Genomic DNA, 23,925 nt, shown 5'->3' with positions numbered 1-23,925 from the left:
ATCATATGGTTCTTTGGACTTGTACAGTTGTGTAGAAATTAACTACTATGTCAATGCCTGGAGTTACTATGCATTGCATCTGTGGCATCCAGTCCTACCTTACGCTCCAAGATCAAGGTCAGGTGACCTTGGGCCAGATCTTCTGTCTCAACCCTAAGAAACAGGCAATGGCAAAAGACTTCCAAAATCTAACTAAGACAATTGCAGAGACTTGTCCACTCAGTCACCAGGAGTCAATACTTAATGAATGGTGAAAGAAAGAAAGAAAGAAAGAAAGAAAGAAAGAAAGAAAGAAAGAAAGAAAATTTTGCAATACGATTATTAGACTTTAAAAAAATATTCCGCTCATGCCCTAAAACATGATATAAATATATAATAAGTTTGATTATATATGTTGGAGGTAAGCAGAATATGTTAATAGAAGGCAGTTTGGAGTAAGATAGAGCTAAAATTGTATATTTAAAAAAACCAGCTCTAGCAAGGAATACCAAATGGAGTATATAGAAAATTAAAGGAGTTTGAAAAGGAAAGTCTTTGTCAATATAACCTTGGCTCCTGGCGACTTTTAAAACCATCCATGTAGTTTTTCTTGACGACAATGTCAAAGTGGTTTGCCATTGATTTCTTCTGGGTGTGTGTTGGGCATTTTATTTGCCAATCTAGCCTACAACCCTTTATTTTGAAGTGGTCTCTCATGAAAGTATTAATAAATCTGTCCTTATTTAATGCATTAAGATACACAGGAGCACCAATTTACCCTAATAGTCACTTTCACTAAAACCATATGATCCCTTTGAAATCTTACACAGCTTTTGCTTGTCGCTTGAAAATGCACAACATCATTTATTTAATGCTTTGAGATAACAATCAGGAAGATCTGCCATGTCACCCAGGGCAAGCAATGTTTCTTTGTTATGCATATCTTTTCCCTTCTAATCTGCATTTCCCTTCTAATCTGCATTTACAAAGTAAGCTTATCAACAATGGCAAATGCATGCATTGCAAGGTGTATCTAACAACATAGACACGGAGCAATGGTGTCAACCACATATTCTCCTAATTCATAATAATTATGATTAAATTTATGATTTCATTATAATAAATTATGATTATGTGATGATATGATATAATCACATATGAATCCACTGCGATTAGCATTTTCTCACAGTTCCCCAGTTATGTCTGAAGCTTGGCTGGAGATGCAATGTGGTACAATAGGGAAAAATAGGGATTTCTTTGCTTGCTAGATTCAGAACCCACCTTTTATTCAGGAGTTCAAAGTGGCACCAAGAAGCTTTCTCTTCTAACCTAACATAGCAATTCTATGAGGTAGGTTGGACTATCGGGCAGAAACTGGCTCCAAAGAACTTCAGTATCTGAAAATATACCAGAAGTTAGGCCTCCCTGCTCCATCTCCAACTCTTCAATGCAAGGATGGGTTCTGGCTTACCTCGCTGCCAGTTCGCTTCCTGACATGCCAAGTGGGTGTGCCATGCGTGTGCAAGCACAATGCTAAAACCTTAGCTTCTGCAAATGTACAAAAGCAAAAAGACAGCCTCTGTGAAAGTGCAAAAGCAAAAAACCCAAAATGGCGACTCCTTTACCGTCACCAAGAGAGCCGGTTTACGGGCACGGCAGGCCTGGGTCGCTGCCAGCTCTAGCGACCCAGGCTGCCAAGTTACTACTGGTTCTATAGAACTGGTCCGAACCAGGAGGAACCCACCTCTGCTTCAATTAGAGAACACTATTCAAAAGAGGCACTTTGGCAAAGACTCTTTCTTGATGTGGCTACAGCAGTGAAGAGCTACCAAATTTTTTACTGCCACACTGTGGGCGTGGCTTATGCATTTTCTTTCAATATCTTTCAGTGCAAATTGGGTGCTCTGGGGTGGAGTTCCATGTCCCCCCGTCCGGGCATTAGCCCACCCGTTGTGATACATCATGTGACAACAACATGAGTTTGAAATCCATGTTCTAGAAGATACATCCCTTTCATAATAGTTGCTGAGCTCATGTTTGTGAGGTACCCCATTCTCAACTAATATATCAGTATTAGGTAATTTACATAGATTGATTCAAATAAGACAAGACAGATTCCACAAATTCAATTCAATTCAATTTATTTGATTTGCATGCCGCCCCTCTCCGAAGACTCGGGGCGGCTCACAACAGTAATAAAACAATATTATAGTGAAACAAATCTAATATTAAAATAAGCATATAAAACCCTATCATATTAAAAAGCAAACAGCACATACATACCAAACATAAATATAAAAATATAAAAAAGCCTGGGGGAAAAGGTGTCTCAACTCCCACATGCCTGGCAGTATAGATGGGTCTTGAGTAATTTACGGAAGACAAGAAGGGTGGGGGCAGTTCTAATCTCCGGGGGAGTCGATTCCAGAGGGCCGGGGCCGCCAGAGAGAAAGCTCTTCCCTTGGGGCCCGCCAAATGACATTGTTTAGTTGACGGGACCCGGGAAAGGTCAACTCTGTGGGACCTTATCAGTCGCTGGGATTCGTGCGGTAGCAGGCGGTTCCAAAGGTACTCTGGTCCACTGCCATGTAGGGCTTTAAAGGTCATAACCAACACAAATCTATTACAAGACCATTTTCTGAATATCTGCTTAAGGTTGTAGAAGATATTCCCTTACCAGCAGTAATGAGCTCCTACGGGTATGGTCAGGTACGCAGAACCGGTAGAAAAAGTTTGATTTTTTTTCCTTTCTAGGCTCTAGGTATGTTTTTCCTATTGCAGTAAATGAGGTTAAATATGTATAATTTTAGAAGAGCTGTGCGTGTGTGTGTGTGTGTGTGTGTGTGTGTGTACATACACTTTATATAGTAGATATTGTATATTTTTGTCTGCCTGTGTGTAATATGTATGTACACATTTGGCATATATACATAGAATTAAATAGTATATTTTTAATGTTCAGTAATAGTAAAGGAAATTGTATATCTTTGAGCTGAGGAAAGGCCAGGCACCCTAACCGTAACCCAAGCCCTTGACAAGAATGACATCAAATTGGCCACCTTTAAGTCAGTCACATGACATTTAAGCCACACCCCCTAGTCACATGAGCATCGAGCCACTCTCGCCTGGTCACATGGCTGGCAAGCCACACCTACAAAATAAATGATGCCCACAGTGTGGTATTAAAAATTTTTGCAGCCCTTCGCTGCTTACCAGGGTACCTAAGGAAGACATATAATATGTGAAAAAGCCCTCTCTTTCTTCAATAAAGCCATAATGTGTGCCTTTGTTTGTGTGTGTGTGTGTGTACATTTATGCATGCATTAATTCATATTGCCATTGATGTGAGAGCCCTGTTTAAACATGATCTTTAATGAGTTTCTTTTAAAAAGAACAGGTAAAGGTATGTTGAGCGCCTCCTGCAACATCAAATGTCCCCCCACCACTTTCTGAGGATGTGTCATCTTCCTTTCATTCCACTCCCCCCCCCCACCAATTCCGACATAAATAATCCACACTTCCATATCTCCCTCTTGTCAAACTGGGGCAGTGGCAAAAATAAGCAGCACAAATTGGCCAATAATGCACCTTATTTCCATGCCGGAGCAGGTGCATTTTTCTCAGTCTAAGTGGAAACCTGATCCTGATCTGCTCTGACAGGCAGGCTGATCTAAAATTACTCAGCACACTTTGCCACCAGTTGGGGGAGAAAGCGCCCCCCCCCCCCCGGGAGCTCCTTCGGAAATGTTTCAATCCCCAGGGTGCTAATTAAAATTTACTGAGTAATATTTGCAAAGCTCACTGGCCCCGGTTACAGCAATTATCAGTTACTAAATGTTAGAGCCAGCGATGGCAACTGACGATTGGTTCTTTCAGACTTTCAGAAGAGGGGAAAATAAAATCAGAAAGAAAAGAAAAAAAAGCTGTTTACTTTCTATTTTTCCATAATCTTCCTCCGCAGTCCTTTGGAGTAGCCCTAATCCATTGAATGGCTCTGTTGGTTTTATCGTAGAAATCGCTTAGGATACAGGTTTAATTATCAGTTTCTTATTGGGCTTCCTGCCAGCATGCTAGCTATATATTTATGCATTAAAAAAAAATAACAAAAAGAAAATGTGCCTTTGCAGAAGGCTTTGTGGCTGATACCCGAGGGCTCTTCAGAGCAATGTCCTATTTAGAATTACATGTGCCTGCGGCAGGGGTCAGTTGGGTGCTGTGACCAAGTGGAAAGTACACTGCCTCCTAATTATACACACAGCTCACAGTTTAAATTTCCTGGACAAATAGCTGAAGTCAAGACTTGCTAATCCACCCACAGGTGCTGTAAACAACCACTACCAAATAAACATAGCACAGCCATCAACACACAGCCCTTCAGCAAATTCCACAGTCCACCAGCTGCTTGATCATTCCTTTAAAACCACAAGGCACTTTCGGCTCTAAAAGGAAAGACGAATCACGCTGCCCTCCACAAAATGGATTTCTTTAAGGATTTTTTTTTCAGAGGGGATAACAAATTTTAATGCCGATTTCTGAACCGGGAGGGCAATTTGTTTGCTTTCTGCACATTCAGTTCCACTTAGTTTTCTCATTTCTCTGAGTTGTGTGGCTTTAATTTTGTCCCAGGTCTGGCTGAGTTGTCATTCTTTTCCTGAAAAGTATACGCAAAGGTTTATAGGCCTTTTGTGTTTTTGTACATCCCCCCCCCCCCTAAATTTGAATGCAGTTCTCTTTCTGTAAATCATTTTCCTAAAGCAATCTAAGTTCTTGCTCGGTTTTACCCCCTGCATTCAGTTTTGGGCACATATTTTAAGTTTCAAAACATCACAAAGTCCTGAAACATACACATTTCCATGGGTAAATTTGCAGAAATAATTTGTGTCCTCCTCAATAACATGTTCGTATTTCTTGTTATATCCAGGAAAAAACGGCTAAACTTCTAGAAACCCATATTTTAAAAATCCTCTTTTACTGCATACTTTTACTGGAAACAGGAGATTTATTGGAGCTTTTTTTAAAATAAAAAGCTATGTTTATAGCTATGGAATGTTATGAACAAACAACCCAATTGTAAACTACTAAAAGAAAATTTAGACATGGTCTATGTAGGCAGTCTGAAAAAACACACATTAAAAATGTCTTTTTCAAGCATGCCATATCACTTATGTAATGTAAATATGTTCCATTTCTTCCATGATGGAAGTTGAAATATTGCTTGTTGTTATCACGGAATCATTTACATTTGTATAGATTTATGTGATAATTAAGGGATGATGTTGAGCTTGTCCATCGAAAGGTCGGCAGATCAGTGGTTCAAATCCCTAGTGCTGCATAATGGGGTGAGCTCCCGTTACTTGTCCCAGCTTCTGACAACCTAGCAGTTTGAAAACACACACACACAAAAAAAATGCTAGAGAAATAGGGACCATCATTGGTGGGAAGGTAAAAGCGTTCCGTGTGCCTTTGGTGTTTAATCATGCCAGCCACATGACCACAGAGATGTGTTCGGAGAGCACTGGCTCTTCGGCTTTGAACACCGCCCCCTAGAGTCAGGAATGATTGCCACATATGTGTGAGGGAAATCTTTACTTTTACCTATGTGATAATTATTCTGAATAATTTGGGCTGGAAACAGCTGCTTTGTTTTGTTTCACCACGACAGTGAATATCATCTCTTTCCTTTCTTAATCATATCCTCATTCTATAAAAATGTGGCCTCCTAACATTTTGAAAAGCATTTCAACCTCCGACCTCCAGTCCTAGAACATAGTGACCACAGAGGTGTATCAAAGTCTACACCTTTGGAGAGAGGGTATAGGCCAGTGATGGCAAACTTATGGCACGGGTGCCACAGGTGGCACGCAAAATCATATCTGCTGGCACACGAGCTGTTGCCCTAACTCAGCTCCAATGTGCATGTGTGTGCCAGCCAGCTGAGTTTGGGCTCACACAGGGAGTCTGGAAGGGCATTTTTTGCTTCCAGAGAGCTTCCGGGGAGTGGGGAGGGTGTTTTTATCTTCCCCTGACTCCAGGGAAGCCTTTGTAGCCTGGGGAGGGCAAAATATGAGCCTATGGCCTACCAGAAGTTGGGAAACAACCTGTTTCCAGCCTCCAGGGGGCGTCCAGGGGTGGGGGAAGCTGTTTTTGCCTCCCCAGACATTGAATTTTGGGTGTGGGCACTCACACATGCACGATAGTGCACACACACACTCTTTCTGCACCCGAGGAAATAAAGGTTTGCCATCACTGGCATAGGCAAAGATTTATTTAATTGTTCGTTTTTAAATGAAATCAACTGCTGGAAATTTATACTTTGTGCAGAAATGCTCCGAAATGGAAAGAAAAAGTTTTTTTTTCCCTTTATTGTTTGGTGAAAATTTTAAGGCCTGGACCAATAATATTTTCCCCAGAAGTGAAAAAGTGCCTTTGTAACACATACTGGTGTTTTTGACATGTGGCCAAAACAAACAAAAAATCAAGATGGTAGCCATGATGATACATTTGAAGCTCTGACCATCTGCATATGCAACAGACATTCTTTTCATATCTTGAGGCTCGAATGAGTACCTACAAGTTGGTGCTTGTAGCAATGCTGAGGAAAAACCCCCAAAATGAAGATCATATGCATGGCACCGGACCAGATTATCTCCGGGACCGCCTTTTACCGCACGAATCCCAACAACCGATTAGGTCCCACAGAGTGGGCCTTCTCCAGGTCCCGTCAACTAAACAATGTCATTTGGCGGGACCCAGGGGAAGAGCCTTCTTTGTGGTGGCCCCAGCCCTCTGGAACCAACTCCCCACAGAGATCAAAATTGCCCCCACCCTCCTCGCCTTTCGTAAGCTCCTTAAAACCCACCTCTGCCATCAGGCATGGGGGAACTAAGATATTCTTTCCCCCTAGGCCGCTACAATTTATGCATGGTATGTCTGTATGTATGTCTGGTTTTATAATAAGGGTTTTTTAGTTGTTTTAGTATTGGATTGTTATATGCTGTTTTTATCACTGTTGTTAGCCACCCCGAGTCCACGGAGAGGGGCGGCATACAAATCCAATAAGTGAGTGAGTGAGTGAGTGAGTGAGTGAGTGAGTGAGTGAGTGAATGAATGAATGAATGAATGAATGAATGAATGAATGTGTGTTCAGTTTCCTTCTGGTTTTTTGGGCTGCGTAGATGTCATATTTCCATCTAGGAGAGATTGGAAAAGTGAGAGCATTTGCAGAGACGCCTTTGTGATACGTCCATCTCATAGCTTGGACAGACAACAGGAGATGTTTCCATTATTGAGACAAAATGGTTGTTGACAAGCTCCCCCTCCCCCCAAAAAGCTGGCATCAAACCAGCCCTTTCAAAAGCAACCTGAGCCTTTCTGATCTCAAAAGTCTGTCTACCACGCATGATACAGCAGCAACATTATTTTCTTCATCTTTGGAACAAATGAATTCATACCACATGCTCAGCCACCAATAAATCTGTTGAGTAACTGGAAAATGACCTCTTTGCCAAGAAGAAGAATCAACGGATGTACCCCAATACTGTGAAAAGAAAAGCTTGCCAATGCTAGGACAGGCTGTTTGAAGGGGGGGAAAAACCCTCTTGGATATCCTGTTATTTGGCAAGCAACCAGGAGTTGGTTCTGCATTGCATGTTGTCTCTCAAGTATTTGTGGGAGGAGAGACTGGTCATTAATCCGAAGAGTCAGATTTGATTCTCCCACCGCTTAGATTTACATAGCCATACATTCCATTGCTCCAATCAAAGCTATGTTTTGAATGGTAGAGATTCCAGCTTTTAACTGGCTTTCATATATTAAACTGCAGTAAGAGACGGGCATGCTATCTTGCAGATTCACATAAAAACTGATTTGGATTTCCTGAAGGATAAAAAAAAGTAAGTCTTCCCAATAATAGAACTTCTAGAGATGCCAAGATTTTTTTTTTTTTGAGAAAAAAGTTCTTTGAAACAAATGGTTTTCATTTATTTATTTATTTTCCCATTAATTGAATTATGCTGTAATAATATTATGGCTGATTCTTATCCTGTGACTAAGGAGATGGGCATGGGTTTAGAGTTAAAGACTGCCAAATTGAAAACAATGAACCAGTACTTTTGTTCAGCCTGTTTTTTGTATGTTTATGCATAATTATTAGGCAAACAGATGCACAAATGCACGCCCACACACACTTGTGTAGAAATAAAATAAAATAAAATCCTTCCTCTACTCAATGACATCCAGCTGCACCTTATTTTAACTCTATTTGGCCAGATTGAAAATGGAAGAGTTTGAACGTGGAACATGGAATAACAGACTTGAAAGGGACTTTGGAGTTCTTTTAGTCCTGTGATGGCTAACCTTTTCTGGACTGAGCACCCCAAGTGCATGTGCACGCAAACCCCCAAAATGCAATGTGCATGCAGCCCCTGTGCATGTACTGCTGCCCCATGCGTGGACTGCCCCCATGCATGCGTACAGCCCCTGCATGCACCCCACCCTCCCACACATGCCCCTATGCACCCCACCCCTGTACATGTGCATGCTCCCCACATGGCAGAGACCCAAAGACTAGCTGGCTGATGAGAGGTGTGTGTGCCTGTACAATTGAGCTGAACTGGGACGACGACTTGTGTGCGCACAGAGAGGATCCTGCATGCTACCTCTGACACAATTCATGAACATGGTTCTAGTACAACCCGCTGCTTGAGCAGGAGACCTTCTTCCATTTCAGACAGGTGGGTTTCCAGATCCTTTTCACTTTTCACTACCCGGAACAATTTAGTGTCATCAGCAAACTTTGCTACTTCACTATTTACTTCTATATCTAGATCATTAATGAATAAATTAAAAAGTAAAGGTCCCAAAACTGAACCACTTCTCACTTCTTTCCATCCAGAGAATTTTCCATTTATTGCCACCCTTTGCTTCCTACAATTTAGCCAGTTACCAATCCAGGACAAGACCTGTCCTCTAATTCCGTGGCTGAAGAGCTTTTTTAGGAGCCTTTGGTGAGGGACTTTGTCAAAAGCCTTTTGAAAGTCAAGATGTACAATATCAACTGGGTCCACTTTATCTACATGTTTATTTACACCCTCAAAGAATTCTAACAAGGTAGTAAGACATGATTTGCCTTTGCGGAAACCATGTTGATTTTCTTTCAGCAATGCCTGTTTTTCTATATGACCATTAATTTTATCTTTAATAATGGTTTCCATCGCTTTACCTGGAACTGAGGTTAAAGTGACTTGTCTATAGTTTCCTGGATCAACTCTGGTTCTTTCTTGAAGATCGGGGTTACATTTGCCTCCCTCCAATCTTCAGGTACAGTGCCTGATCTTAGAGAAAGATTATATATTTTAGCTAGAAGTTCAGCAATTTCACACTTGAGTTCCTTGAGAACTCTAGGGTCGATGCCATCTGGACCCAGCAATTTGTTGACATTTATCTTTCTTCTTTATCTTTATTTAGATTTGTATGCTGCCCCTCTCCGCAGACTTGGGGCGGCTCACAACAAAGTGGAAACAACAGTATATAACAAATCTAAATTTCTACTAAAACATTTAAAAAACCTAAACTTAGTTTAGAAAGACATGCAATAACATCTTCCTTGTTTATCTCTATCTGGTTTAATTCTTCTAATTTCCTCCCTTGGAAAACTAATTATGTTTTGCTCTCTATCCTCAGTGAAAACGGAGGGAAAGAAATAATTTAGCCTTTCAGCAATCTCCTTGTCTTCTCTGAATCTCCCCTTCTGACTATTGTCATCGAGTGACCCAACTGTTTTTCTGGTTGGGTTCCTGTTTCTGATGTAAAAGGTTTTGTTATTATTTTTAATATTCTTTGCTATATGCTCCTCAAAATCTCTCTTGGCTTTTCTGACTATCGCCTTGCATTTGGTCTGCCAGAGTTTGTGATCTTTCCTGTTCTCCTCGGTAGGAAGAGCCTTCCATTTCTTAAATGAATTTTTCTTCTTTCCAATAACCTCCTTTACCTCATTCGTAAGCCATACTGGTATCCTCTTAGACTTTCCAGTCCTCTTTCTTCTTTTAGGAATGCATTCATTTGAGCCTCTTGTAACATATTTTTAAACAGTTTCCAAGCATTTTGGATGGATTTGACTTTTTTTACTGTCCCTTTTAGTTTCTTCTTTGTTAGCAGTGTTAGTTTAAGAGTCCAGCTGGTCAGAGTTAATTCACTCAAGTCAGTACAGAAGCTTTTCTGGCTTACGTTAGCCAAAACTTACAGTTTAAATGTCAAAATGTCCAAAGATATCCACAGCAAACACAAAACCACACTTCATCAGTCACTCCAAGAACTGAACTGATAAAACCCTACATCGTCATCTGCAAAACACCCCTTTTTCAGGGCTGGGAAGCATCATTAATTCTTAACACCTGTGTCCTAGAATCTGTTTTTCCTTTTTTGCAGCTGCTCTTGGTATCCCATCATTCTTCTAACCTGAACATTGAGAATAGGGTTGTTCATAATGTCCTCCCCCTCTGATTCAGAGGAAACCCTGCCTGGAGATCTGACTGGCTCCATTTCTCTCTCTGTCTCTCTAACCCCTTCCTCACTTCTGTCTCCTTCTGGTTCACTGTCCGATTCCTCCTTCAGCCAGATAGGTCTTCTGTGATCAGATGGCTCCCATTCTTCTGAGTCAAAATCAGCAGCCATAGGAGCTGGCCTGAAGCCAACCACAACAAGTTCTAGGTTGCTTCTCTTCTTAATTAGCTTCCATCCATTGTTTCTTGCCTTGCCGTCAACTGAGTTGAAGTCAGGCGCTTCCAGAGGACATCAAATTAGGGAAGACAGATCTAAACTGTTTAGAAAACAAAAGTTCTCCATAGCATGTATCAGGCCTTTGGTCAATGTTACCTCTATTTGGAAGTTGGTTTGGGGGTTTGAGGCAAATGATCTTCCAATCTCACCTGAAGTCTCTAGAAACTAATTAAGGGTTTTTATATGCCAACCCAATATTCTACCAATAGACTATCTCACAACTTGTTACTCAGATTTAAATCCAATAAATCTAATCTAATCTCACTTCCACCCAGTCACATGACCCCCTAGCCATGCCTACCCAGCCACAAAACCATTCTCTATGTCTCTCCCCATCTCCTTATTGCTCCGTCTCCCCCATGTCTCTCTCCCGCTATCTCCCTCCCTTTCTTGTCTTGTGTCTATGTCTCTCTTCCCTCCCCATCTCTGTTAGTCTGTGTATGTATGTTTCTCCCCTCCCTTGGGGCAACTGTCCCCTTCTTCCCTCCTCCTTTCATGACTTCCTGGTCGGCTGTGGCTGAATGGGAGCATGGACATGCACAGGGAGACCCTCCTCAAATGAGCGCCAAAGTACAGCAGAGTGTAGTGCTTTAGTGAAGGGGTTAAATGCAGAGAGATTTTGCACCTAGAGAGGAGGCAGGAAAGGGGACTGTGAATCCAGCTTCCTTCCAACTCCTCTTCCTGGTCTCCCAATGTCTATTAAGCCAAGCTAAAGAGATCTTGTGGGGAGAGGTGCTCAAGGTGCTGCACTTAAGAGGACACAGTTTATTTCTTGCACTAATGCTCCTGCTATGCCTTAACAAGTCATCCCCCACCTCCAAAAGCTGGCTTACATTTATTTATTTATGTACCTATCTATCTATCTATCTATCTATCTATCTATCTATCTATCTATCTATCTATCTATCTATCTATCTATCTATTAGATTTGTATACTGTCCCTCTCCGTAGACAACATGCAGCAAAGGCAGGTACAAGGGTACTTTGCTCCTGCACTCTCCCATGACCCTCCTCCTCTCCCTCTTGTGATGTCTTGACTGGCTGTGGCTGAGCCCGGAATGTGTGTACTTGTGGGGAGACCATCCTTAAGTGAGCCACTGCCTGCCTCGCAAGCACCTTTCCTGAGCTTTGGCACTCGTTTGAGGGTCTCCCCATGCATATGCATTCTCCCAGCTCAGCCACAGCTGGCCAGACAGTCATGGAGACGGGAGGGTGCAGGAGTGAAGCAGCCGTGTACCTGCCTTTGTGCTACATTTGCATGTAAGGTATCTTTTGCTTTCTGTTGCTTCGGATTGGAGTCCCAAAAAAGAAATAAGAGGGATAAGGGATGGGGCCAACCCGTTAAAGGGCAGGGAGCCACAGCAGAGGGCCCAAAGAGCTGCATGCGGCTCCAGAGCCACGGGTTGATGATCGCTAGTCTATATGTAAATAATAGCTGTTATAAGGATAGGATGAAATGAAATGGGGGCTCTATAATTTTACAAGTATTATTGCTCACATTACTATTGTCCCAAAGGTTTTCCTGGATGAGAAGCAAAACGTCTTCAAAGAAAAACCAAAAAGTCCAGTTGGTTCTTGGAAAAGCATCTTTGGGACAACCACAACCTGGAGTCCTCGGAGAGGGGCGGCATATAAATCCAATAAGTAAGTAAGTAAGTAAGTAAGTAAGTAAGTAAGTAAGTAAGTAAATAAGAATCTTCGTAGACATCACACTATTATTGTAAATATTCATCCACAGTTCAGATCCGGGTTAGAACTCCCAAAATCAGGTATGAAGTCTCCTACAAAGCTAAACTTAATATAGGAATATTTTTGAGAGAGAGAGGATTCCAATTGGACTCTCCTGCTTATTGATTGGAGTCCATATTAAGATCCATCGTATGGTTAAGGAAAAGCTGCCTTAATGTCTTCTTAGTTAATACAGTTTGGCAGATAGTCACAATTTGGAGGAAGCTTGGTCTAGCTGAGACTGGTCAGTGCATGGCAAGCTGGCAGTCACAGGAAATAACTGTAAAACCTGGCTAATTTTAAGGACTAGAAACATTTTTTTAAACCATCAAACATCATCCCAGTTACTTTTGGCTGTTGATAGCCATGCACGTTCCTCATAATATTATCGTGTGAGAGAATGCTACCAAAGAACAACATGTTCTCTCCAGGGCAGCTTGCCATATTATTCATAATTTGATTTCTGGGACAGCAAAGATGCTGGAAAGTAATGTTGGATGCAATTGATAAGTCTCTGAGTAAGTATTTTAAATGTCAATCAATTTTCCTCATCTGAAAAATGCTACAGATATAAAAGTAGAATTTCTACAACTTAATAAACTTAATAAAATAAATCACTAATCTAGAATATCAATATTTAGATAGTATCCTGATTATTGAAGACCAATAAATATGCTACTACAACACTATCCATTTATCAGAGCTTTTTTTTTTGCTGGAAAACTGTTTTGGGTAAGTCTTTGATATGCCCGACCAGTGGCTTAAACCGCCGGCTGAAATTGCCCCCGGAGCAGGGGGACGCTCTGGCAGTTCCACGGAACTCCCAACTTCCAGTTTCCAGTGAAACCGGAAGTTCGGCTTTTGGCAGCGCACCAGGTCGGCGTGCTGCCTGCTGGGTGCTAGGGGAGGTCCTTGATCGCCCTACTTAAGGGCGATCCGAGCAGGACCTCCTCCTTGCTTTTTCTGCCCCCGAGAAGCGAACACCCGCCCACTCTCTGCAATCAACTGGGTGTCCTTATGAGGTCGCCTCAGGGCTGAATAGGAATTTTTTGCGTCCTCCCCTATTCCACACAGATGGTATGGATGGAATGGTTAGGGGGTGCGGCGCACATAGATCTTAGAATAGGCCTCCCTTTGGTCACTGGGGTTGGCAGGTTAGGGGCGGAAATGGGCAGTAGTAGTGACTGCGCATGCTCCTTTGGGCATCCTTTTAAAGGGTGATGGACCACCTCTCTCCAGGAATTAGAGGTTGGAACAACGTCGGGGATTGGAGAGAGGATGTCCATGGAAATCACCGGATCCAATTTTCCTTGGGGATTGGAGGGTGAGCTCCTCCCACACGACTAAGGGGCATGGCTTGGATCCAGGTGAAGGTGGCTACCTTCAGCTGGTTCAGCAAGCAGTTATGCCCAATGTTGCCAAGGAAGTTTCTGGCAGGAATTTCTGCCCCGTTAGTTTTGGCCTCTGCAGGTCCTTAGTTATAGTTGAATTTAAATATTTAAATTTATGTATTATGTTATTTAAATTTATGTTAATTTAATAAAATGACCCTTTATTTAATCCACAATATGTCTCAGCGTCTTTACTCCACTTCCGGGGCAATAAGTTTTCCCTATTGGGTGTAATAGTATCTATTATAGCATCTTCATATTTTTATGGTTTAGAATGATAAATTTTATTACAGTTCCTTGCAGGGGTATTAACTAGCAAATAGCAATAGCACTTACTTATATACTGCTTTATAGTGCATTACAGCCCTCTCTAAATGGTTTACAGAGACAGCATATTGCCCCCAACAATCTGGGTCCCCACTTTGCTAAATTTGGAAGGATGAAAGGCTGAGTCAACCTTGAGCTGGTAAGTATCAGACAGTTGAACTGCAGGCAATTCGTGGTCAGAAGAAGTAACCTGCAGAACTGCATTCTAATCACCGTGCTACCATGGCTAACTGGTTTAATAGAGTTGGGGCTTGGTTGTTAATTGCTCCTCTGCATCTTAGGAATGATAAAAAGTGTAGTTGGTTTATCTGAACGGTCTTCTCTGTGCACTGCAGGGAGAATCCAAGCATGGAAACAAAATCTGGTTGATTGCTAGGGACTGAGTTTAAGTATACCCTCTATCTGCTTTACTAGTCAGTTTTCAATCTGATGTAGTACATGGCCAAGTAGAAGGTTGTGACCCTAGGCCACACAAAGCCAAGGAGGGTTTGGACTCTCCCCCGCAGTGCACAGAGAAGACCATTCAGGTAAACCAACAGCACTTTTCCTGTGTACTGCTAAGAGGAGTCCAAGCATGGGATATACCCAAATTCAATTGTCTGGGGCAGGAGAAGGCTGGTCCAGGGGAGCAGAAGTGGAGCAGATCATTTGTAGCACCTGCCTGCTGAAAGCAGCCTTGGCAGAGGCAAACAAGTCCAGTTTGATAGCAGACCTGTCCTGCTGTCTATTGACCCCCTGGAAATATGACCTCTGGGACTGGGGGCCACCAAAGGAAGAGTTGGGCCAAAAGGGCTGCTGATGAAAGAATGGAGTGGAGTTCCTGTCCGCCCTTCGATGAACTCTGGGCAAAACCTTGCACTTGTTGCTATCCTCCACCAGGATCAAATCAAGGGAGTTCCCAAATAAGTGACTCCCTGTGAAAGGGGAAGCTGCCAGGCACCATTTAGAGTGAACAACCATAGCTCAAAATGCTTATTTTGCAGAATCTAGAGTTTCATCCGCAGAGTATTCAGCAGCAACCAACAACTTATTTAAGTCCTTGTATAGTTTTTTTATAAAGTTGCATTTACTTTTTCTTATAATCATCACTGTTTACTACACATTCTGCCAAGAATAGACAGGTTTCTTCAACATGTTATGAAATGACTCCATACTTTTCAACCATATTTTCCATTCAATCTGGGGAGAATGAACCATAAGTATGTGTTAAATCTATGAGTACTTTCACACGCACTGTGTGAAAAATATATGATTGTGATGGGGCACAATCATGTTAGTAATTTTCTTCCTGAAAAATATTCATCCTTCTAGATTGAAAAATTACAGTTCAGATAATAACAAAATTGTCTTTCAATAAATCAAGAGTAAGTTATCTTCTGAATAATAATGATCCATTGCAAAAATAACATTCAAATTTGATTGTTAGACATAAATCCATGACAAATGTATCCTATGACTATATTTGTTTTCATTTTTTTCCCATTATAAACCTATCCCCCAATTCCTGGAATTAAACATGTGCAGAAAATTTAATTAAAACAAACAAACAAACAAACAAACAAACAAACAAACCAGCACACACAGCTATTAGCAACTATTGCATTAGATCAATAGGAACTGTTGGGAAATCTTTCAGGAGTTTTGATTTGCCTTGGAGATTCCTCTCCTTGTCCTTCGTTTCTGAAAGCAGTGGCTGCAAGATTTAAAGCTGGACTAAATGTACCTTTTCTTCTTGTTTGTTCAGCTTAGGAAAAGCTGGTGGCAGGAGAAAACTCAGAAGGTTAAGGTCAAATGAAGAACTATTCGCATAAACCAAGCCTTACTGAGAAGGTCATGCTACCCTCACATCTTTTACGCATGCTACGTTTATTCCTGAGACAGCATCATGCCGAGGCTGAAACCAGGAACTTATTATATTTATATAAAAGTGCATTTAATCTGTTGCAGTCTGTCTCTCTCTCACACACACACACTCCCTCTCTTTTCCTATCTAATCTTATTGTACATTCTTTCTTAATGTAATCAATATTTACACAGGAGAGGACATTTTGAGAATAGAAGAATTAAAAACTTGCCAGTTTCTCATTGATTCACATTCCCTCCATCAGATTCATCCTTTCACAACTATGCATACAATTGTAACATATAGCTTGAAATCTTTCATAGGTTCCACACCCCCATGCCTTCAAATCTGACATCAGGAAGGCTTTGTTCATATTACCACATTTTTTGTAAATTTGATAAAACTCATAATGTGTGTTCAGAACAATTGGTAAGATCTCTTAAATATAAGAGTGATGAACACTTGTTGGGCTTTACATAGCATAAATCTCCATGTGAATTACTTAGCATGGAAACATGTGCAAAGTTTCAGAAAATAAACCTCATTGAACACACTGTGACCTATGTTGTTTAGACAAAATGTGTAAGACTGCAACATAGGAATACATCACCACTCTGCCTTTCTCCAAGGGTAGACTAAATTAAAGCTTTTCAGTGTTTCTTCAGTGGCCAGCCTATCCCCTATTCATGCCACTGTACTAGATTCATGAGAATGTAATTAAGTATTTGTGATTGCTATGCCTTTCTTTGTGTGGGAGCCTCTAGGATCAAAGGTGTGCCCCTGGCAACGTTGACATATTCTCAAAATCTTTGTACAGGACATGGAAGTTGCCAGTAAGTGATTGCTAGTTCAAAGCTTATTGCCCCCAAATAGCATCTTCCACAGATATTTTGGAAGGTCATCAAGTGTATGAATCTCATTGGAAGAACATGTGGGAGCCTGGAGGCTCTGTTTCCAGCAGGTAAATATATCAGAAAGGCTTTCAAACATGAAAGGCTTTCAAACATCTCAACTATGTTGAGTTAAAGCTTTTCAGATACCTAAAGGGCATCTGCTCATGTCTTGCAATAAGCAGCACATATGAGAGAAATTCCAGGGCACAGATTCCAGTTTCATCTTCTGGGAGACAAGGAACATTTTCCTCAATTTGATTTGGAGTAAAACCAAATAAAATGAAATGAAAATGAAAGCCTGAATTATACTTGAGCTAGGTATGCTGTCATTTCTCTCTCTCTCTCTCTCTCTCTCTCTCTCTCTCTCTCATTCTTTCTCTCTCATGCACACACACTCTTCCTCTCTCTCTTTCCCTCCCCCCTCTCTCTCATTTAATTTTGTTGTTGTTGTGAAGTTGTAGAAAAGTAGGCTTCCTCTCCCAACCATTTGCAAATGATACATTTCCAAAATGATCCCTATTTTTTAAACACAGCTCATATCTGCCACTAAGCAGGAATAATTGTCACACTTTTTAGACTGAGGTAAAAGTGAACCGAGCCCTCCAGCAAAGCCCTGTTATTGCTTATATGGCTGTAAATCAGGAGTATCCAATCTTGGCAATTTTAACACTGGTGGACTTCCACTCCTAGAATTCCTGAGCCAGCCTTACTGGCTGGAGAATTCTGAGAGTTGAAGTCCACAGGTCTAAATTTGCCAAGGGTTGGACACATCTGCTATAGAACTTGTTAAGAAGGACTAATCAGTCAAGTTTCTTGATCTTTCCAGAGACTATTTGCTGTGATCAATCTTGGTTTTTTTTCATTTTTGGAAGATGTTTATCTTAACCAATGAGCAGTTGAAATATTTTCTTCAACTAATCATAACTTATGGGATAAAGAAACTGTAAGATCTTAAGCCACGAACGAGGGAAACTTTTGATGAGATGTTGAAGTTATATTGTGTCAAAAAAGGAAATGCTAATGCACTGTAAGACAGACCTAAGCACATAACATATGTACACTGCTCAAACAAATAAAGGGAACATTTTAAAAAACAGAATATAACTTCAAGTAAATCAAACTTCTGTGAAATCAAAGTGTCCACTTAGGAAGCAACACTGATTGACAGTCAATTTCACATGCTGTTGTGCAAATGGAATAGTTGTACAAATGAAATATTCAATGAGAGTATTTCATTCATTCAGATCTAGGATGTGTTATTTGAGTGTTCCCTTTATTTTCTTTGAGCAGTATATATATATCGGATATCCTTCTTTTCAATTTGTGGCTGCTGATTTTCTTCTTCCTTGACCCTGGACACAAAAGAGGGCTACAGCATGGGTTACAATATGATGGCTGAAATTTTGAGTACCTGGGAAGGGGTTTCCTCCATCAGAAATTGCTGTCATTCCTCCATGACAGATAAAAATGAGACAGAGAATGATAGGCGAGAGATAAGATTGAACTTCTGCTGCTCAAAAGGCTACAAACACCTGAGAGGTTGAGCAAATATCATTGTTCTAGTCCTGGCAGCATGGCAAATATTTACAAATCATTCTCACCACCATAGCACCTCCACCCCTAGTTACCCATCTTCCATTTTCACTACAGCCATCTACCTAACAAAAGACTGTGAGTGACCAAAAAGAGGACAAGGTAGAAGAGCTCTCTCTCTGTCTCTCTCTGTCTCTCTCTGTCTCTTCCTGTGTGTGTGTGTCTGTGTGTATGAGAGAGAGAGAGAGAGAGAGAGAGAGAGAGAGAGAGAGAGAGAGAGAGAGACAGGACCCAATGACCATTAAAAATGTTTTTCATTCCCTGGCTATCACAGATAGTGGCTGCTGCTAGCATTTAAGATAAGATTAGTTGGTGTTGTGCTATCAGCACCTCCACATTTTCCCTGCAGGGACTTCTTCTGACAGGCTGAAGCTGGAGGCATGTCTGTGGATTAACACGAGCTAATGATTATACACTAAAGCTTTGGAACTGTCGGACTAATAGGATTAAGCAATGCCAGATGCAGGTCCCCGTTCAGGTTAAAAATGCACTTTTTACATTACAAAGTCAGACAGATCCCTTTGAACATGCAATGAATATGGATGTTTTCAATTATCACAGTCTTCCAGGGCTATACGATATGGTAAATTAATCCCTTTAGAACATCGGAAACAGGACAAAATAGCCTTCTTGAAGCTGAAATCCCTCGTTTTAGATTTTCTTTCATGGGGATAAGCAGTGGTGCACCACACATAATTAATCTTATTACAAACAGAGAAAGAAAAGAGAGAGGGGGGGAGGGAGGAGAGAGGGAGAGAGAGAGAGTGGGGCTGGAAGATGCCCAAAATTTGATTACATGTTTTTTGGGGGGAGAAAAATCTTAATAGGGTATGGGGGCAGTCTTTTAAAGCAGTACCTCTTAATTACTTTCCATAATACTCTATTAAAGCTTCATGCACACCAACCCATAAGACAGATATGTACCAGAATATATCTTCTTCTAAAAATAAATAAGAACCCAACATTAGTAATTGCTATCCCAAATGAATATTAATAAGAGAGAAAATCTATTTGTCTGCCTATCTTCTTAAGAAAAAAAAAAGTCTGACTAAAATAAAATAAAAGGTTGGCTTTTCCACTTTTGTTTTGCTTAGTTATTTTTTTTAAGTTTATTGTTTTTCAAACATTCCATCCATTCAGAATAGTTCATAAAGTCCTGAATCAGCAAATGGATTCTTCATGTGGCCTTATCTTATCTCTGCCTCATTAATGCTTCTTGTCAAGAAAATTAAATAGTATGCTAAAGTGGCAGAACAGCTATTAGAGTAATATGTTTAAAGAGAGTGAAAGTTAGAGCCTCACTGTTAAAAGTTATTTTGATTCTAATGTGTTACATATGCTTCTGGTGTGATGCAGTAATGATACAGCAACGAAACAAACAAATAAATATACCCTTCTTTCTGATAATTAGTGACGAGCAAGCAGATTCTGTTATTTCTGAATTTGGCAGCCGAATTAGCAACTTCAATGCTATAAATTCTTTCTGAGCATCTCTTAATTTTTAAGCACACTCAATATATCTATAGATGACCCCCCCCCCCTGGTTCCAAGCGTTAGTCTCATTCCAATCCATTGTCTTAATGGATTATTGTGCACCAATGTGTGAGGGCATTCTTGCATTTTTGCAATAGTAGATCAATGTGAAGTCACTCTCTTGGTTCCTTTAGGGGGTTAAAAAGAAAATATTTAATTCTTCTGTACATGTTAAACAGGACATGTTGAAAAAAAAATCAGTAATGAAATGACTATCTGAAGCTATGTTCACACATGTGGAAAGAGTGCAGCATTTGGATGCTTAATCCACACAATGAAGATGTGAAGTGAAAAAAAAATGGAATGAATCACAGCTTGACCTGTGAGACCTCTGTGCTTATTATCCTTACCAGGACTGGGCTGCTGCACTGAAGGGGAGGGGGGACGCAGTGGGGTAGCAAAAATGGAGTCCCCCCCCCAGAGCCCCCAATTTGCACTGAAAGATGATGAAAGAAAATGCAGGGCGACCTACATAAGCCACGCCCACAGTGTGGTAGTAAAATTTTTGGTAGCCCTTCACTGATCCTTACATAGGGAAATCATATGTGGGCTGCAAAATTCAGATGACCAGTAGATAGCAGCAAAGAAATCGCTAACCTAACTCTTTTGAATGGTCATCCAGATTTTCTAGCCTATATCGCAAATACAAATACAGTGTTCCCTCGATTTTCGCGGGTTCGAACTGCACGGAATGTCTATACCACGGTTTTTCAAAAATATTAATTAAAAAATACTTTATGGTTCTTCCCCCTATACCATGGTTTTTCCCGCCCGATGATGTCATATGTTATTGCCAAATTTTCATCTGCCTTTAAAAAACATTTTTTTAAATAAACTTTAATAAATAAACATGGTGATTAATAATCTAAATGTTTGCTAAGGGAATAGGAAATTGTAAATTTAGGAGTTTAAAGTGTTAAGGGAAGGCTTGGGATACTGTTCATAGCCAAAAATAGTGTATTTACTTCCGCATCTCTACTTCGCGGAAATTCGACTTTCGCGGGCGGTCTCGGAACGCATCTCCCACGAAAATCGAGGGAACACTGTATGTTTAATTCTATATGAGGACAAACACACAATAAATTTCCAGTATGAATAAACCATTTCAGTAGGATCTCTGTAAATAGGGCCTCACATGTTTTATGGCATATCCAACAGGATTCTTAGTATCCTGAAGATAAATGATTGAAAAAATAATTATTATTGACAGATATTTTAGCTAATTCAGTTGGGTGTACTTTATGATGCAAATGTGTATCAATGTTGGATGCAGAGGTGTTACAGGAAGGGCAATCAAAATAGTCAAGATGACATCTTGCTCTTTTTCATTTGCCTTGAAAGAAGTTTATATAGTGGTTCTAAATATGCAACCAAAATATGCAAGCAACTATGGCTTTTTCTTTTACATGTATCTCAAATGTCAAAATGGCGGCCACAACCATGCAATTGAATGCCCATCTCTTTTTACGTGTATCCAAAACTTCAAGATGGTGGCAAAACCATGTAATCAAAGAACCATCCCTTTTAGTCCCACTGCATTTTCCCCCATTTCAAAATTATATGTAGGTTTTTTTCCTCATCATCCTTTCTCAACTTCTAGATGAGAACTTCACATAGGGCTTTGTCTCTAGTCATAGATGGACATCCTGCTCCTCTGTTCTCCTGCTAACCAGAATTACTGGAGTAATTTATGGTAGTTCTGGCTCAGCTGTAGCTCAGGCGGAACAGTAAAATTTACATTTTGAAATGATAGTGCTGGAGTTCTGTGGATCTTGAGGGTGGATACATTTTTTCCTCTATTTATCTCTTAGCCTTGGCGGTTTCTTCTGGCAATGAACCTAGTAAGGTTTGAAAGCAAGGGACACCAGAAAGAGGCGAACACTTAAATTAATAGCACTCATTTGATTTTAATCAAAATAAATTAATTGAATAAATTCTTGGAGCAGTCTAAAGCAGATCACTTAAGTTAACTCATACTTTTTAAGATAAGCAAAGTTCTCTAAATCATTCATATTTCTATGGAATGAAGTAATTCTACACATGTGACTATGTGTGCGTGCAGAGAGGGGGAGGGAGGAAGGGAGGGAGCAAGAGAGAGACCAAGTCTCCTGCAATTTATTGAATTTTAAAAGATGTATTTTATTTTCTGGAGTATTATTATGCTACTTTATAAACAATTTCTTTTTTCCTGAAAAGTGTACCATTCATTTTACAACAAAACTGCTCTGATTTAATATTCTATCAAAACCTGAAGTACAAAGTCAGCTGTTACAGAAACAGACACTTCAACTACTAGGCAAATTATGTTTTTTTTTTAAAAAAAGAAAAGAAAATATACTTTAATATATGCTTATTATTTTGTCCCAGCAGAGGGAGCCCCTATTATTTCATGCATGCTGATGACAAATTAAGAAAAATGGATATAATGTCTAAGATTTTTTTAAAATATAACTTCCTCTTTCATTAAAAGCATCCAGGTATGTACTTAATCATTTTTAAAAAAAAAAATAAAATCCATTAAAATTAATAAATAAATGATAGGAATACATTGGTAGATTTGGTTCCATGTAGCTTAAAATTAAAGGTTTGTGAACTGAACTTTGCATTAAGATAAATTAAGTGGATATCCTTAATCAGAGACAAAGGGATTTAAATAGAGGAACATTCTTTCATCCCAAAATAATTCTAGATGACTTGTGTGTTATCACTTTGTGATACAATATAATTTATGATTGATATATGATATTCTTGTGGGGAAAGTGAACTGATAATTAAACAATAGATAGTAGGATGGACAACAGTATAAGGTAACTGTTTGTTGTTACTGGAAAGAAAAAGAGGAAAAATACTCAAAGTTTATTATTAGCCCAATAAATAGATATATCTTCTGTCATTCTGACCTGCTGCCCTTCAGGTAGTTTCACCTGAACATTTCCTCATACAACATCATTTAATAAGGCATATGTATTTGATTGTCCAGTATGATAATAAACAATGGTATACAAAGGAAGGAAATGGCTCCTTGGTAGGTGTTGTGGTTCAGTCTGGGACCCCTCCGGGAATGGCTGACCTTCTGTCGGTTTCCAGCTCAGAGGGAGAGGCTGAGGAACAGGAGGTGCAGACTGACGAGGAAGAGGAATCCCAGGCTGAAGAAGAAGGACAGCCAGAGTCCCACCAGGGGGAGCTCTCCCCAGCAAGCAGCCTGGATTCCTTAGGGGAAAATGCTCAAGACATCATAGATATGCGACAAAGGAGAGCTAATCAGAGACGGACTCAATTGGCTAAGTATTTCCAGCATTAGAGGTCACAGCTGGGTTTGGGTGTGGTGCTCTTGGGAAAGGATAAAAGGCGGACCCACCCTTCCTGGCTTGTGGAGTTTTATCTTGGAGATTCGTGAGACCTGTCTGTGAACTTTGGTGGCTTACAATCCTGGTTTGTGCCTTGGACTATTGAAACCTTGGGGGGGGGGGTGCCAGCAAGAAGCTTGTGGTATTGACTGGACATCAGGACCCTGCTGTAACGTATTATAGCCTGTCTGTTGTGAAGACAGGTTTTCCTTTGTGCTTATTTTTTCCAGCTATAAAATACTTTTGGCTTTTACCAGAGTGTCTGGCTGTTTTTTCAGTTGGTGTTGAGGTCTGGGAAAACCCAGACAGAACAGTAGGTATCCTTCATGGATTTCTATTGAGGGATGTAAAGCATGAGGGTAACATTTTCAATAGCTTCTCATCTTCCATTCCCAAAAGGTTTCAATGGACCTGTCATTCTGAATGGAAGTGAGGACACAAAACTTGGATATTACATTTTACAGCTGTGATGTCTAACTCTGGAGACTTTAAGATTTGTGGTCTTCAACTCCCAG

The sequence above is a fragment of the Erythrolamprus reginae genome, chromosome 2 (assembly GCF_031021105.1).
Source record: "Erythrolamprus reginae isolate rEryReg1 chromosome 2, rEryReg1.hap1, whole genome shotgun sequence".
Classification (NCBI taxonomy): Eukaryota; Metazoa; Chordata; class Lepidosauria; order Squamata; family Dipsadidae; genus Erythrolamprus; species Erythrolamprus reginae.
This window is presented reverse-complemented; position numbering follows the sequence as displayed.